The sequence below is a fragment of the Hyposmocoma kahamanoa genome, unplaced genomic scaffold, assembly GCF_003589595.1.
Source record: "Hyposmocoma kahamanoa isolate Upper Pololo Valley unplaced genomic scaffold, ASM358959v1 92, whole genome shotgun sequence".
Taxonomy (NCBI): domain Eukaryota; kingdom Metazoa; phylum Arthropoda; class Insecta; order Lepidoptera; family Cosmopterigidae; genus Hyposmocoma; species Hyposmocoma kahamanoa.
The window spans coordinates 15728696-15745556 of NW_020654748.1; the positions used below are offsets into that span (position 1 = coordinate 15728696).

The following is a 16861-nucleotide window of genomic DNA, read 5'->3' on the forward strand; positions in this document are numbered from 1 at the left end:
TTTTGATGATTCTGTTTTTGTTGGAAAGAGGGTACCTATGAGGTAACATTTGTGGTCCGTGTCCCCATTTAAATTTAAAGAAAATATTAAGGGTGGCAAACTAGGGAATGAATGACTTTTGACGTCGATTTTTTAAACTTCACGTCGATTACTATTATTTTTAGGCTTATTTTTTAAAATTATTTAAAGTTAAAATTATTTAAAGTTTTTAAAGGCCATTTTGGGATGTGTATTGTGTTAGTTACTTTTATAGGGAGTGTTTTATAATATTGTACCTTTTTTATATAATTTTATTAGTTACAGTTTTTCCTCTTTTAACATTTCTTAGAATAAATTTTGTGGACCGAGCCTTCTGCTTCTGATTTCGCTAAGCGACATTCTCATTTCGCTGTACACACACAAGTATACCTAAAATAAAAGCCACAGCTTTGTACCTTTTGAGCAAGCGTTTCTAGTACAAGCCTTATCATTTACAATTACTAAAGTGAAGCACATTTTGCTATTAACGTAGGTTAGGTTGAGAATATTTTTCCAATAAGTATATTTAAGTACTAAGCTGAAATGAATAAAATGCCAACAAATTATTAACTAAAAAGAACTTTATCATTTTCATTGTACTGGTTCCTGAGTTACATGATAGGTATAAATAATTCTAAGTTATTAACAGTCTTTTACTGTGTAATAAATAATACAAGAGAACAGCAAGCATATTGATCTTGCAAATTTCGCGTCTACTTAGTGAATGCGTCAAAACGATAAGTAAGACAAACTTTATTTGAATATAAATCTATATAGTAGTTAAATAATAATAATAATAGTTGATATTAAACCTTTACCAGACGTCATTGTCAATAAATATTTGTTAATATTAGGTGCGTATTTTTAATACAAGGAATAAATATTAATAGTACATAGGTACGTGATAATCACAGTATTTCAGTATTTATTTATTAGTGAACATACAATAACATCACATTACATGTGCCCTGTAAGGGTGCAGCTAAGACGTCGAAATGTACTTAGACATGCAAATTATTAAACTTAAAAATTAATAATCAGAAATAAATTAAATAATTAAAGTATTAAATTCTTTAAAATAATAAAATATCTTCATAAAGTAATGCAGAATCAATAAAATAATGAATCTAATTACTAATTATTATAATTGTAGAGCGTCATATAGGGAGATCAGAGTTCATCATCTTTAATACAATCATTCACATAACGCGCTGAGCTGTCTTTGTTATTTTCTAAACCCCGACGCCATTAAATTACATAAATAAATAACGCATACACTCATAGCCCAGCACTAGGAAAACCTTGTGTCGTGGGAGTCATGGACACACACTGACAACCACATATTACAACGAAACTCACGAGGGAAATAAATGTAGGTCGTACAAATATTTCTTCTGGTCCGGGAGTCGAAACCGGGACTCCTGCGTAACAGACCAGTATGGTAACTAGCCATTTGGCCACGGAGGCAGTTAAAATTAGATTATAAGTTTTCTGTGTATCTGTGTGTCTGCCTACATCTGTGGCATCGTAGCTCCCAAATAGATGTCATTGCAGAGGAAGACCGCCACTCCCGTTTAAAACTTCAAAATTAAGCTTTTAGGATTAGCAGACCTCCTTGTGAAAGAGTTCGTTCAGAGAAGTACTGCCACTTTACCTATTTCTGCCGTCAAGTAGTAATATCAGCATTACTGTATTCCGGTTTGAAGGGTAAGGGTGCTGGTGAAGTTACATGGGACTTGTCAACTTATGGCTCAGGGTGTCTGGCGCAGTGGCAGTGGCCCTCAGATTTTTGCGATTTAAAACTCTGAATGGCACTGCAACTGTTATGAACAGGCGTTTAGCTTACCATCAGGCGCACGACTACTTGTTCGTCCTGTTACTTGATATTATAATAAGAAAAAAAAGGCCATATGAGAGGCGATAGTCTAAAATAGATAATCAAAGTAATAATAATTTATTGTTATAAAAAGCCTTACAATAAGTACTGTACACTTACGTGTCTGGTATGTAAGTTCGAAGTATTACTTACTTAATTGCTTGGGAATAGAATGAATATACAGCTGCTGACTAAAATAGAATTCTCTGTTCTTTGGGGAGCAGGCAGAATATTCCTGGACTTGCGGTTATGGCCAGCATTAAATCTGTCATGCAAGAAGATGCGTTTTATTTACTTAAATTTGATTGTCTACAGTGTACTTATCCAATTTAGTAATTTTAGATAAATTTTTACATATTAATACTGCCTTTGTAACAAAAACGGTTTATTAAATTTTCCCTAACCACTAGCTGGATGAAGCTGGACTGTAATGCTGGACGTAAAATAATAGTAGGACACAGAATGTAAGACTTTATATCAACCGCAGGATATAAAATGACTCACTTTTGCGTACCTGCAAGGTTTATTTGACTTCGCAATGTGTATGAGAGTGTTTTCAGTGCAGTATCACTCTAGTAAAGTCGCCGGCGCGTTGTCTATCGCGCGGGATTGCGCTCGCGCCGGTCATCGAAATACTTGAAAACGGATCGTAACATTGATTCAACAGCTGATTGTTTGAGGTAAGTCACTCTATTTTAGCTAGTTTAATTTCGGTATTTTCAGTTTCAAATTTTGAGTGTCCATCAAAATATTTCAAATTGTTATTAAAAATGTTGATTTTTGTAAAACGTAACGTAACGTTTTGTAAAAATAAAGATTAAAAAATATTTGGACTACTATAAAAAAATAATTGTGTTATTGTGATATTTTCCGTGATCAAAGTTTGAATACGGGAAAGCGTCTTTAATTTGAATTCCAAAACAGCCAAATTTGAAGTTCCGTAATCTAAAGTTTACATCATGTAACTAATGAAATTTCTTTAGAATACTTAACGTAGCATGTCACCGATGAAAATTCTCTAACGTAGTGTTCTAATTTTAAGAAGTATTTAAAAAGGTTTGCTACGGACAAAAGTTTTTAGTTTAGTGAAACACGACAATTTTTAACTGACTTAAAACAGGAGGAGGTTCTCAATTTCATTGTGTTTTTTTATTGTGTGAATGTTACGCGATAAATGGCATTTTAAAACCGATTTTGATGACTCTTTTCTTGTTGGAAAGAGGATACCTCAAATGTGGTCCCATTTAAATTTGAAGAAAATATTCCAGCTATATGGGTGGCAAATGGGATAAATGACTTTTAAGGTCGGGTTTTTTAGTACTCTGTACAGTCTTAAATAAAAGTGTTTGTTAGATATATCGGATTCTTAAGTCTTTGCGAAAGTTACATATTTTTTTATTGAACAACTTTTCTGCTGACTGCAGTCACCGCAGTCTGCAGCTGTGACCGTGAAACCTGTAAGGGCCCGCGGGTTTTGATAAAGAAAAAATTCATTTATATGTTTGTTAGATAATTCAATTATTATTTTCGCTAATACCAAACAACCTCTCCGGTATATAATTGAACATATTGAAATTGTATTATACAATACCGAATTGTTATTTTTGACACCGGCCAAGAATATGATTTCAGTAATTCTTAGATGGTGCCTGGCCGTCTAATAAATTAATTGTTAAAAAGCAGGATCTTTTCTTTTGTTTTTACTTTATTTGATTATTGTTCAGTAAATTGTGTATTGAGGGCTGTAAATAAGGAATTACGAACGCATCTCTATTAAAATTTTTATTCTGAATGAACTTTCGGAGTCGAGGTTCGTAATTGCCGTACCGCCCGTGAAAAATACTACATTTTTCATCACATTCGCCAGTAAATAGTATAATTGCGTGCAGGCTAACTTGACTATAATGCCCCAAATAAAAACCTCCCGCCTTTTTTCTTCTTATTACAGCCATGATCGGTAGTGAGAAGAAAAAGGCGCGAGGGTTTTATTTGGGGCATTATAGTCAAGTTAGCCTGCACGCAGACATACTATTTATGTGTAAGTGTGATGAAAATATTATTGTATAGTACTTCCGGTATAACCCGTAATTATTATAATATTTTTTTTTTATAATTTAATATTTTACGAAAATAAGTTAATGAGAACAACACTACATATTTAATTTGCTGGCTATTAGGTTAATAAATCCTTTGTCTAAAAAATATAGTTACATGCGCCCTGTGCCTTACAACGTGACCAGTCAACAAAAAGGTGGCAATGTTATTATTTTACTTACTTTGTATTAATTATTAATACAAAGATCGAACACTTACAAAAATTTCCTTCGTTTCGGCTGGATTCGAACCAACCTCTTACAACAAACTGTACCAGACGCTAAGCTAACTACGCTACGGAACGAACTAGCGGACCTTACGAATTTTTCTATGTGCTTGTTGTAAATCTTTGTTTTTTGAAATTATTTTTAACCGACTTCAAAAAAGTTCTCAATTCGACGTATATATGTTATGCTATTTGTGAACCGATTTTGATGATTCTTTTTTTGTTAGAAAAAGGGTACCGTGGTGTAGTGGTCTCATTTAAATTTGATGAAAATATTTCACCTCTAAGGGTGGCAAACTTAGGAATGAATCTGGTTTCGCGCACTTTCCGGTGACCGATTTCAGTAAAACTTGGCAAATAGATATAATTCCACGAACTTTTGAGGTCGGTTTTTTAGTACTCTATACTGAGATTATCTTAGATAAGAAATATTCTCTCATCCACCGGGGTGATTTTAAAATATTTGCATGAATTTCTCAGTAAGTAACTAGTTAATCGATGACATAATTTTCACTTAAATGTGTTTATTATTAATCTGCATTGCTAGCTGAGGTATTTGCTTCTGCGCGGCACACGTACGCATACTGCCATGCGGGTCAAGTGTATGTACTTTGTTAAAGATTAGCATAAAATGTGTATAAAAATGAGGACTGTATAAGTATGACTAAATAAAAGATACATATTTATTGAACTATGAAAGTAGGAAATTTTGTTTCTATTAGCCATGAAATCGGAAGGCGTCTGTAGCCGCGGTTGTGTAAGCGAATTACTTATTATAGTCGTAAACATGCTTTATCTGGAATTAGTAGCAGTAGAGCTCCTTGTGAAGAGTTCGTCAAGGGAAGTACTGCCGCCTTACTTATTTTTGCCGCCAAACAGTAATGTGTGGCAGTGCCCCTCAGATCTTTGTGGCACACAACTATTATGGACAAACGTGTCGCTTACCTCCAGGCGCACGACTTGTTCGTCTCGCCCCTTGGTATCATAACCGAAAACGTTCCTGTTATCGAAATCTTTTACTGGAACATTGCAAATTTCACCGTATTTGCTTTTACTTTGTGATCAAACGCCTATTCCCCAAACCCGCAATTTTCTGTGTCCGTGTCCATGCACTAAACTCCACTTATCTGTCAAAACAAATATCTACAAAAAATAGAGTATATAATATAGGTCGGAGAGCACAAAATCTTCACAATAAACCTTTCGGAACTAATAGAAAAAAAATCCGAAATGCCTAAAACCTGACAATGGCGGCGTGTCCCGAATGCAGAATCCAACAGAAATGTATTTTTTCTCAAAATTTAAACCGTATATCAATGTTAGACTTTGGTTCACGTATAATAAATTAGATCAGAGTACTTTTAATCTGAATTCGGTGGTCGTTACTAATCACGCTACATATCACAAGTGAAGCATTTGAGAAGCTTCGCAATTCGTACGAATTATTCGTCCATCATGCCCTGAATAGAACAGGTGGATGATTTGTTGCCGATTTTTTTTGCGTGTAAATACGTAATTCCGTGGATTTGGTCCAGGTTGATTTTTAATTCGGTGTACAGGATATTTCAAAAACTAAATTTTATAGTTGTATGTAATATTTTTTATGTGTTGTAACGACTAAAATATAGCAACAATTGATTGGTTCTACAGTATTGTCGTTTACGAGTAATATCAAAATATATATATTTTCTGATTCCCGTGGCCTTAGATTTGGTGAATTTTATGCCACCGAATTCAGAAAAGTTTCCACCGAAGTCGGAAAAAAACTGACATCGAAGCCATATTTTCTTTGAAAACCAAGAATTTCATGCGATTTTTTATATAAATGTTTAGTTATTGTTATCGATTTTCACAATTTGACATGCTTCCCGCCCAAAATGAATAGGGAAAATCAAAACAGAAGAAAAATCAAAGAGATCATGAAGATGATGGAACGTGCTTGAAAAGCAAAGATAAAAAGCGATCCAATTATAATATCAAAAGTTTAAAGAAAAAGATAGACAGAGGTATGCGAAGAAAAACCGGAAGGAAAGATTTTGAAGTTGTATGAATTACCTCGTCATGTATAAAAACAATGAAAGATATTAATCACGCAAGTTCAAAAAAACTGATTAGCGTTAGAGTAGCTTTTGTAGCTACAAATTGCGTTCTAAAAATTGTTTTAAAAGAGATACGGATATACTTTGTGTAATTGAAAAAAGGCTGAACAGTCAAACTGAAAACCAATTTTAATTAATAGTCATAAGTGAAATTTATTTGCGTCATCCTGGTCTGGAATTTTAGTTTTTAAGCAAGTTTTTTAAGCTTGATTTAAGGTAAGTCATAATAGTAAAATGTTTCTGTAGATAATTGAAAGCTTTTATTGCCTTTTTCATAATATTTTATACAAAAATTATGCCTTTTGTTAAATTATCCTTATTTCGGTGGTAGCTGAATTAGGTGGATCAAATATATTATTAACTGCTAAAAATCTAGTTGCCCTAATAATGGAATCTTATGTAAGTTTGAGTTCGTTTTCCTTCTCGCTCAAAGTTTTTTCTAAAATTAACAAAAAAATTCGACCATCGGAGTCAAAGAATTTAGGAGAAATGCCCTTATAACGGTTAGCTTTTTCAACCCCTGGTATTACATTGACTTAAAGTATCATAAATTGGTGAATCGTCAAAAAAACGCAAAAATGTTGAAGGTTAATTAAAGATTACAAAATTTTATATAAAATAGACACGCATAAGATCAATATTCTAATATGCGAACATGAAGTATGATGTAAGCACACAATAAACGTAATTTTATCAGAGCATAAATTTTCCTTTATTGTTTAGGTACTTTTTTTATTAATTTATGGGTAATTGTGGGCAAGAGGTGAAAAGTTAGTTAGCTTTCAAGGCTTTTGATTTGTCACATACTATTACTTATTATGAGAGTATGTAAGTGGCTTTAATTGATTAATATTCCACATCAGTGTCCATCATGGGTACTCGGTCGTGATTGTCATAAGTGATACGTGCATTGCATAAGTAAATATTTTATGGAAATCGTTAATTATAATATATTGTTCCTTCTGCCTTCTTCTTGGTTAGGTTTCAAACTGAAAAATTTGTATATGGACGCACTACACTGTATAAAACATTTTAGTACTCATATTGACGTTGCAGTAAACAGAGTAAGACCATAGTAAGACTTATGAAGAATTTACTTACTACACATACCGGTGCATTTTGCGAAACACCTGTAAAATTCCCACAGAGTGTTCTTTATAAAGTCTGGTCTGTTACTTTACCTTTTGATTTCGATTACAAAGGTTTTCGCGATTGTTACATGTAGGAAAGGAAACTAATTTTTAGGATCTAAATAGCGTATATTTGATTTTTCGAAGAAACCAAAATTTAGGGGCCTATGTAGGTCCTGTAAGAACTGGATATAAAAAGGTAAAATAGCTGACCAGAGGACCCGAAACATTGGTTTGTTTGAAAAAACAAATATACGCGATTTAGATTCGATAAAATAGTTAATTACGTTTTTATTTTAGCTAAGTACAATTTCAAAATAATAAAATTAGTCGACTGTATTGACGTACCAAAGTCAATGGTCGACTGTCTTTTTTTTTCATTTGTTTTAATTTTCTGCATAGATACAGGTTTTTCGAGTGGTACGAGTTGGCGATTTTGTGTTCTTGTAAATTTCGTAAACTTCATTTGAAATGGGTTTTTCGTTTATTAAAGTATAATCTAAATATAAGTTTTAATCATTAAACTGTTTTTAAATTTTCCGCTACCTTGTCATTAAACGTCAGTACAATTTTTTGTATAACGTAATGTGTATTCTATCTTCGTCGTTATATTAAAAGTATATTTTATATCACGAAACCTCAACTGTTGTGCTAAAACTTTTAGACAGAGTGTAAATTTAATTACTTAAGTGAGAGCAGACGTACGTACCTACTCATAAAATTATGTTGTACCTATACATAAAATGTGCAGGTATGCTAATTAATAATATGATGGTCGAATCACGTGGTCCTTAAGGTGAATTTCTGTCGGTTCGTATAATTTTTCATTTAGTACTGGAAATTTACACTTAATAAAGTATACTTAAGGATTTTTTTCTGGAATATTTCGATTTATAGATTTTCATTATTTAAGTCAAAAGTAGTCTAACTTGACTTGTAAATTCTGGCTCTAACTTAATAGTCTATTAAGTAAGCGCCAGAATTTGAGGACTTTACGTCTTAGAACGAAAGTATTGAATGTCGAAGTATGGAACAAGCTTCTTAAGTTTTGGTATCTATTTCATAAAGTTATAGAAAGCAAGATTTAGCAACAAATCTTTTGCGTATTGCAAGCAATTATACTAACAAGAAGATGTTGATCAGATAGTCCGTCCCTACAATATCTACTTTGACGTGTAGCATCAATAATATACACATGCAATGAATAATATAACTAAAATGCTCGGTGATGCGTATAGATGTAGACTACAGTCAATGGTGCGTGACAAAGCAGCTGTGATACGGGGATTGCTGACTTCCGACAAGTGCGTGTGATACACAGCTGCAATTTAAATACCACGCCCTGTGATACGTTGGGCGCAGGTACCTATAACCCAGGTAAAATTTGCTTATTTTGCGTAGTACATCAGCCCAGGTGTCTACGTGACCGTGGCGTGTTACCATTGCGACAAATGTAGAAAAGTTATTTAATGTAAACATATTTATCAAAATTATAAGAACTCAAAACAATTAATGTTGGAACGTCGGTGTCCCTTTTTTACCGTTTTCAGATTTAGTTTAACGACAGGTTAACGCTAAACCCCGAAAAATCGGCCTACCAGCTTTAGAGAGTACTTAAGCAGAATATTTGGATTTTCAAATTCGATGCATTTTTTATTTATTTATAGAATAGAACAGAAATAATTTATTCTGTATAAATAGTACACACACATTACATTACTAAAAAATACTGAACAGTTTACGACTAGAAAATTAGATACAAAGCAAAATTGAAGGCATAACATGGCTCATTACAAACCATTTAATAATTTACGAGAAAGCAAGAAAAGAAGAAAAAAAAAAATTATTAATACAAAGATCGAACACTCAGAAAAACACTCAGAAATAATTCCTTCGATCCAGTCGGATTCGAACCGACGTCTTCTTGCATACCGTGGCAGACGCTATACCAACTAAGCCACGGAACGAACCAACGGATCTCACGAATTCCTCTATGTGCTTGCGTCGTGTCTTTGTATTTGGTTTTTCAACGACTTTTTAGTCGTAGCGCCATCTATGAGAAATCTATGACAGATTTATCACCCAGTTAGTACCTTTACAGCTACCAGTCCTGGCGAGAGATGTCGCTATTCACTGTATTAATTAAATTTTTATTGAATTGATATTCAATTATTTTTTGTGAAATTACTCCACTAGTTTGTTCTCGTATTTCTCGTATTCTGTTCGTTGTTTAATGTAACTAATAATAATTAACTAAACTGGCGGCGTGTGCACTACGCCGTTACAGAATCCGTCGTCCACTCAGCGTATTGCCGTGTCACTGAAGGTACTACGACGCTGTTTTTCAGTGGATCCGAAAACATAAATACGCATAGAACGGAACATAGCAGATGTTGAACTAGATTACGTTGTCATAAGCACTATATAAACAGAAAACTAAATAATTTAAAAAATATGTACACATATCTTATTTAACAATTTTTTAAGGAAGTATTTTATTAAGTCTCATTTAAATGAAGTCATGATCTCATGAAAATATATAACTTAACGAATAAGAAGTAACAAAATGCAAAAATATATCCTCCACATATCACCAGCTACATTGGACATTTTTAATTTTAAATAAATGCTCTTTGAATAACTTATTAAATACAAAATGACGAAATTTTTTTTTTCTGATAGGTGGAGGGACCTACATAAAGCTCTAAGGGTGGAGGTATATTGTTCCAGCATTTCGAGGCAGTATAGCGAAAACTATTTCGAAACGCTGCTGTTTCGTGTCGAGGGTATACAAGGCGAGATGCATGTCTGACATGCATGGATTACTATACATGGATTACTTGGACTTTATTATTCCAAATTACAAAGAAGCAAAATGCAATTCTCGACGGGCTTCCATTTTAAGAAACATCATCATCATCCTTATCGTGCACCTCCATCCGTTGAGTAGGTACGACCGTTGAGATAGCTAGTAAACCATGTAACACTATTACTATCAAAATCATAGTAAATAACGCTTAGAAAGCAAAAGCTGAGTAGATATCGACGGTATCAAAATCCCGAGAATGGTCAAGCAATGTAAGAATGGATTCCATGATTAGAATGCAGACTAAATGACTACAGTCCAAATGGGTTAGTAGCAAGAGAACTCTTATGTCAGTGTTAGTGTACATTTAAAAAAATTAGTGTCTGAATTAGAAAAGTTACATTCTGCTCATCAGCTCCTGAGCAAAGTGACTGTGAGTTGGGACTGTTCCGCAGCCTGCTGAGCATCGAGGCAGTCTGTTTGAGCACTACTTATAGCATAAAAATAATCAGTTCTAGCTTGCGAAAACATGCCCGAGGCGCTGCAGCAAGCCCGCGGCAGCCCCATCAGCATCCTGAAGCCGTTATTATATTGGACTCGAAGTTTTGAATTGACATTTTATTTGTACCATTACGTGATGTTTAGAAATACAAATGAATATTTATATCTATTTACGGTGATCAATAAGTTCTCTCCTGTCTCCTAGGTTGCAATCAATAAATAGTATCTGAAACTCGTTTTACATTTAATGACGAAACTTGAATCGGAAACCCTTGTTAGACTAAAGTTTGCAAAGGAATTTATGCTTATTACGGTTACCCGTAATAAGCATAAATTCCTTTGCAAACTTTGTATGCAATGGAATACTTGACTTTTCAAATGCTATTGAAACGTTATATGTTATATTCGCCCAAACCATTTTAAGCAATGATATTTTAATATTGTAAATATAGAACAGCGTTAATGTGTTTAATGTGTAAGTCGCAACATCTGCCGGTTAATCACGTGAGATGAAAGACGGGCCGGTAATTAACATTCTGTCTCTTATTGTTTTGCTATATAAACCACTGTTTTTACTAATCTGTCATATAACTTTCAACAGAAAATTAAAAGAAACGATTGTTTAAACAACAACTGTTGTTACTTGTTTCGTGATCAGAAAGAATAACTATGCTACTCGGCAGTCTTTTGCGTTGTTGTTACATGGATGAACATGTCGTTGTGTTATGGATAGATGTTTCACTGATCACCAGGCGCACGACTGGTTCATCCCGTCACTTTATGTATATTATAAAAAAATACATTAAGGTCATTAATGTAATACCTGAGCAACAAATAAAAATATTATATTTGGAAACGGAAATTCGTGGAACTAATCGTAGTTGGACCTATCCGAGTAGATTGTAATGAAAGAAATGATAACAGTTTATTAATTAGCTGCAGGTGTTAAAATATAAGAGTTAGTGAAACAACTTTACGAGTAAAAGCGGACATTTAATGCAACAGACAGTTCAAAACTATATTTTCTTGATCTATAAATTTCAGTCGTTTAGAAAATATATTAACTAATAATATTGTAGAGATGACGATAGCTGGAGTAATTATAAATGCCCAGTTACACGAGGAGAGTCACGTATCACGCCTTCATGTACATTAAAGGGGAATCTGAATTCTATTTACTAGGCAACGCGGGCCGCCATGTAGACCAAATTCAAGCCAGTTTCGCCCGCGTGCCCGAGACGCTCATTTAAGTTAAAACGTAAAGGCTTATAGAGCGTATTTTGGCATGACAGTTAGTTAAGCCGTGGTAGCCTAATGGTTCGACCTACTGATTCTCAAGCAGAGGGTCGTGGGTTCGAATTCGGACTCTCACCTCTGATTTCTCGGAATTTATGTGCAAAAATTTAATTAGAAATTTATCATGAGCTTTTGTGTGAAGAAAAATATTGTGATGAGACCTGCACGAAGAAGGTTCGCAACCCTCGAAAATCGTGGGAAGTCCCCAACACGCATTGCGCCAGCGTGGCGAACTAAGGCCTAAACCCTCGTCTGAAAAGAGACCCGTGCCCAACAGAGGGACGCATAAAAGGGTTGATGATGATGATGAGTAGACAACGGCGGTCGCTGCGCGCGGCAACGCGGACTCCGCTCGGCGACAGCGCGACGGCCGCGCGGGGTGAACTTTTTTTTTTTAAATATATAATAGACACACGCTTGGCCACAATCTCACCTGATGTTAAGCGACGATGTGACCGACGATGGGACGCGTTTGCCTAAAAAATGCCTATTCACTCTAGCCTTGAATAGCCCCAAATTGTACTTTTCGGGAAATACAGATTAGCCGGTAGAGCATTCCATTCCTTTGCCGTACGCATCAGAAAGGAGGAGGCAAGGCGCTTAGTGCGAATAGCTGGAATATCAACGACATAAGAATGGAGTGCTCCGGACCTTCTAGTCGACCGAAGGAGGAACGGTGAGGGCGGAACCAAATTGAAAAGTTCCTGCGCACACTCCCCGAAATGTATCCGATAGAAAACCGACAAGCAGGCTACTTTTCTGCGATGATCGAGATTTTGGAGCTTCGACTCCACAAGAGGATTATTGTTAATAAGTCTCTTTGCTTTACGCTCCACCGAGTCCAAGGCAGCTAACTGGTATTGGGCAGAGCCGTCCCAAAGGTGGCAGCAGTACTCCATACAGGATCGAACTTGTGCTTTATACAGATTTAAAAGCTGTTCAGGTGTGAAGTACCGCCTGACCTTGAAAAGTATGCCTAGTTTTCTGGCAGCAGTTTTTGCCAAGCACTCGATGTATCGCCCAAAGTTGAGGTTGGATGATAAGTCCAGACCAAGTAGCTCAAGGTGGTCCCTTATCGGCACGGATACACCTCGGAAAGTCGGAGTAAGGTGTAGGGGACTCCGTTTTGATGAGAAAAGACACGCCTGTGTTTTAGCCGCATTAAACCTGACCCTGTTAGCATCTCCCCAGTCGGAAGCAGCTTTCAGACTCAGGTTCAACCGGGTGACCATCGCCTCTCGCTTACACCGGATCTCTTCACTGTTGTCTCGGGCGTCTGGCACATAACTCACCGCCACTGTGCTGTCGTCTGCGTACCCAAAGATACCGGGCATCAGCAGCAGGTCGTTGATATGCAGCAAGAATAGAGTGGCGGAGAGGACAGATCCCTGAGGTACACCGGCATTTATACCATGAGGAGCAGACGAGTAACCATCTACAACTACACGGATTGACCTATCCTTCAGAAAATCGCCTATCCATGTGCAAAAGCCAACAGGAATTCCGTAAGCTGGAAGCTTGTTTAACAGGCTATCATGCCAAACCCTATCAAAGGCCTTTGATATGTCGAGAGACACGGCAAGCGATTCACCGCGTTTCTCGACAGCCTCGCTCCATAAATGTGTGGCGTACGCAAGAAGATCCCCAGGAGATCGTCCACGGCGAAAACCATATTGTCGATCACTGAGGAGATCGTTATCTTCGAGGTATCCAAGGAGACGGCTGTTCAATACACGCTCCATAGTCTTACAGAGTATGGAGGTGATTGCGATAGGTCGATAATTAGATGGGTCGGCATGGCTACCTTTCTTAGGTACAGGCTGTACATTTGCAAGCTTCCAGGATTTCGGGACTTGTCCAGAACTCATAGAGAGGCGATACAGGCGAGTCAACACCGGAGACAACTCGGGTGCACAGTTCCGCAGGACAATCGCTGGGACTCCGTCAGGGCCACTGGCTTTGTTGACGTCTAATTTGCGTAAAGCTTTCAACACCTCTTTTTGACGGATAGTGATTTCGGGCATTTCCGAGTCACATCGAGGTAGTGTAGGTGGTGTTTGCAAAGTAGCGTCAAGACGGGAGTTGGAAGCAAAAAGAGAAACAAAAAGATTTGCTTTCTCTTCAGCGGTATGAGCCAGCGATCCGTCATCTCTCATTAAAGGCGGAAGGGATGACCTGCAGAAATTCGCTTCGACCGATTTAGCGAGTGACCAGAATGCTTTACTCCCTGATATGAAGCTAACCTGACCCCAATACGACTAATATGGCCGAAGCGAGCTTTCCGTATCGCTTTTTTGCAGGATCTAGCGGCTTTATTAAAGGCTTTCTTCAGACGGAGGGTTTCCGGTGCTTTGCGATCTCGAGCATCAGCCCAAGCCTGGTACGCAGATTGCTTTAGCGTTTCCGCAGAAGCACACTCAGCGTTAAACCAAGGGCGAGCTTTGCCGCTGGAGGAGACTTCGAAATACGGAATAAAGTATTCCATAGCCCGAATAATCACCTCAGAGACGGCAGACGCGCAGCACGTCGGATCGTCAGAATAGAAGCACAGCTGCCGCCAGGGATAAGATGCAAAGAAATGCCGCATCGCATCCCAATCTGCTGACTTGTATCGCCACATCCTCCTAGTACTTCCCGTACTGAGATCGGGCGGGGAGTAGACAGATACAGATTTCACCAGACAGTGATCGGATGTCCCTAGTGGGGATGAGACCGATACTTGGTAGCGGTCTGGATCGGTTGTCAGCAGAAGATCCAGGCAATTGGCAGTGTGGTCGTCAACGTCCGGTACCCTGGTAGCGCAACTCACCAGCTGGGTGAGGTCTAGCGATAGAGCACATGCCCGCGCCTCTCTTCCAGCGTGGTCGGTTTTTTGATATGGGAACAACCATTCCTGGTGATGGGCATTAAAGTCCCCCAAAAAGACAAGTTGTGCTTTAGGATACCGTTGTTGGACTGTTTCCGCCGAGCTGCAGAGATAGTTGAACAGCCTAGTCGTCTCCGGGTCTCCAGAATGCGACCGATACACACTGGCGTAGACAATTTGTTCCAGTCCAGTGTCTACCAGAACCCACATTACAGAGAGATCGGGGTCTTCAAGGTCACGGAGACGTTTAGAGCAGATGTCATCACGAGCGTAAACGCAGGAACCAGCGCGCTGCTTAAATTTGTGCTCCAGAATGTAACCTGGGTAATGCAGATACGCCGTGTCCGAAGGACATCTAATTTGGGTCTCCGTGAGGAAGAGCATGTGAGGCCTTTCAGTCTCAAGATGGTGGTGGACAGATGAGAGATTGGAGTGCAGACCTCGGATGTTCGAGAGGTGCACTTTAAGTGAAAGGACGTGCATCCGCTGTTTAGCCTTCCTCAATTTTCTTGACCTTTTCATATTAGGGTTAGAGTGAATGGGGAGAGCGAAGGCAGTTGTACGAGACACTACTACTGAAAGTCATGCGGCACATACCCTATATGGTACGCCGATGGGAAACTAGACTGGAGCGCGCGGGGACGCCCGAACCCCCCCGGGAGTGGCCATCGGGTCCTTTCATCCGGTCGCCAACCGGCACGATGGAGCACCCCGGGATTTTTCGCGAGTTGGCGGGGCAGCCTTTCACTGGAGGCTAGTCAGCTAATTGGGCCCCCTACTACCTGCGGTCGGCCAGCGGAGCACCGTGCTTCGGATCCCGCTACCCTCCGCATCTAGGTTCCCAGCGCAACAACAAGGGAGCCCCGAGATCAACCAAATCAGTGCAGTGCAACTGTACAGACCCTTCACTCTAGAGCGGCTACTCTGGGCGTCAAGCCGGAACACAGCTATAGCTGTTTGGCGGCTAGGCTTCGCCCAGAGGGTGGTCACCAGCCACGACCAAGGTCTACCACCGGAGTTTGTAGCTTATTTGGCACCACCCAGGGGTCACGTGTAGGGTCTCGAGGGTACACAGCCTACGGACGCGAGCTACTTAACCCCCATACGCGATGAAATTCGTGTCGAATAAATGCGCCCTAAAGCTTAAGCACTTTGAGATTGTAATATTGCATCGTACAACGACGACAGTTGAAAATAGGTAACTGTAATTTTCTAAACAATTGCAAAAAATACCTTAATAACAAAACAAATTACTATTGATAAAAAAGGCACAATCAAATTAATTATATATTAATTGAAAAAAGAATATTTTGCCCTAATGAGTTTGCATTATATATCTCTAAAATAATTGGTTTATACAACCTATAGACATACCGACACGCCGCCGATGAACTTACCGGTGTAAAATTGGCGTGGTAATTTGCTTTATTTTAATGAAGTATCAGCTTCTCTGTTAATTATTTACTGTCATAGATAAGAGGATATCTATGTTTACTATATTTCAATACAGCATTTTACATCCTATTCATATTAAATTTAAATTAAGAGCTTATTACTTACTTGTATGTGATTGCTTTTTTATAAGCATTCTTTAAATTGAGTCGTTTTAATAAAGTGCATAAATTAAGGTGTAAAAAAAACTTTGAAAATGATTACAATGGTTGATTTCACAATGTTTTTTTTACATCGACCACGCTGCCGCCGTCGTCAGACGTCACTACCGATGATTTTATGCTCGGCACAGATATCTAGTAAGTAGACATATATATCAAGGTCATCCAAATTCTAATATTGCAAATGCCAATTTTCACATATACAGAAAATCGATTATGCAAATATACACAATGACACTGGATAGAAACAAAATAACAGAGAACATAAAAAAATACCGTTTATATTTAAATAAATAATAATTAGACATGAAGTAACAACTAAGTAAGGTACCTAAA

The 16861-nt window shown here is 37.6% G+C and overlaps 1 protein-coding gene across 1 annotated transcript in view; it reads left to right on the forward strand.

Annotated features, from left to right (window-relative positions):
- Positions 1 to 2474: 2474 nt before the first annotated feature.
- The window catches only part of LOC113236576 (vitamin K-dependent protein C), an 88982-nt gene continuing 74595 nt past the window's right edge, over positions 2475 to 16861 (forward strand). The window contains exon 1 of the mRNA XM_026472714.1: positions 2475 to 2574. The gene's annotated coding sequence lies outside the window, so the exon portion shown is untranslated. The remainder of the gene's footprint in view (positions 2575 to 16861) is intronic.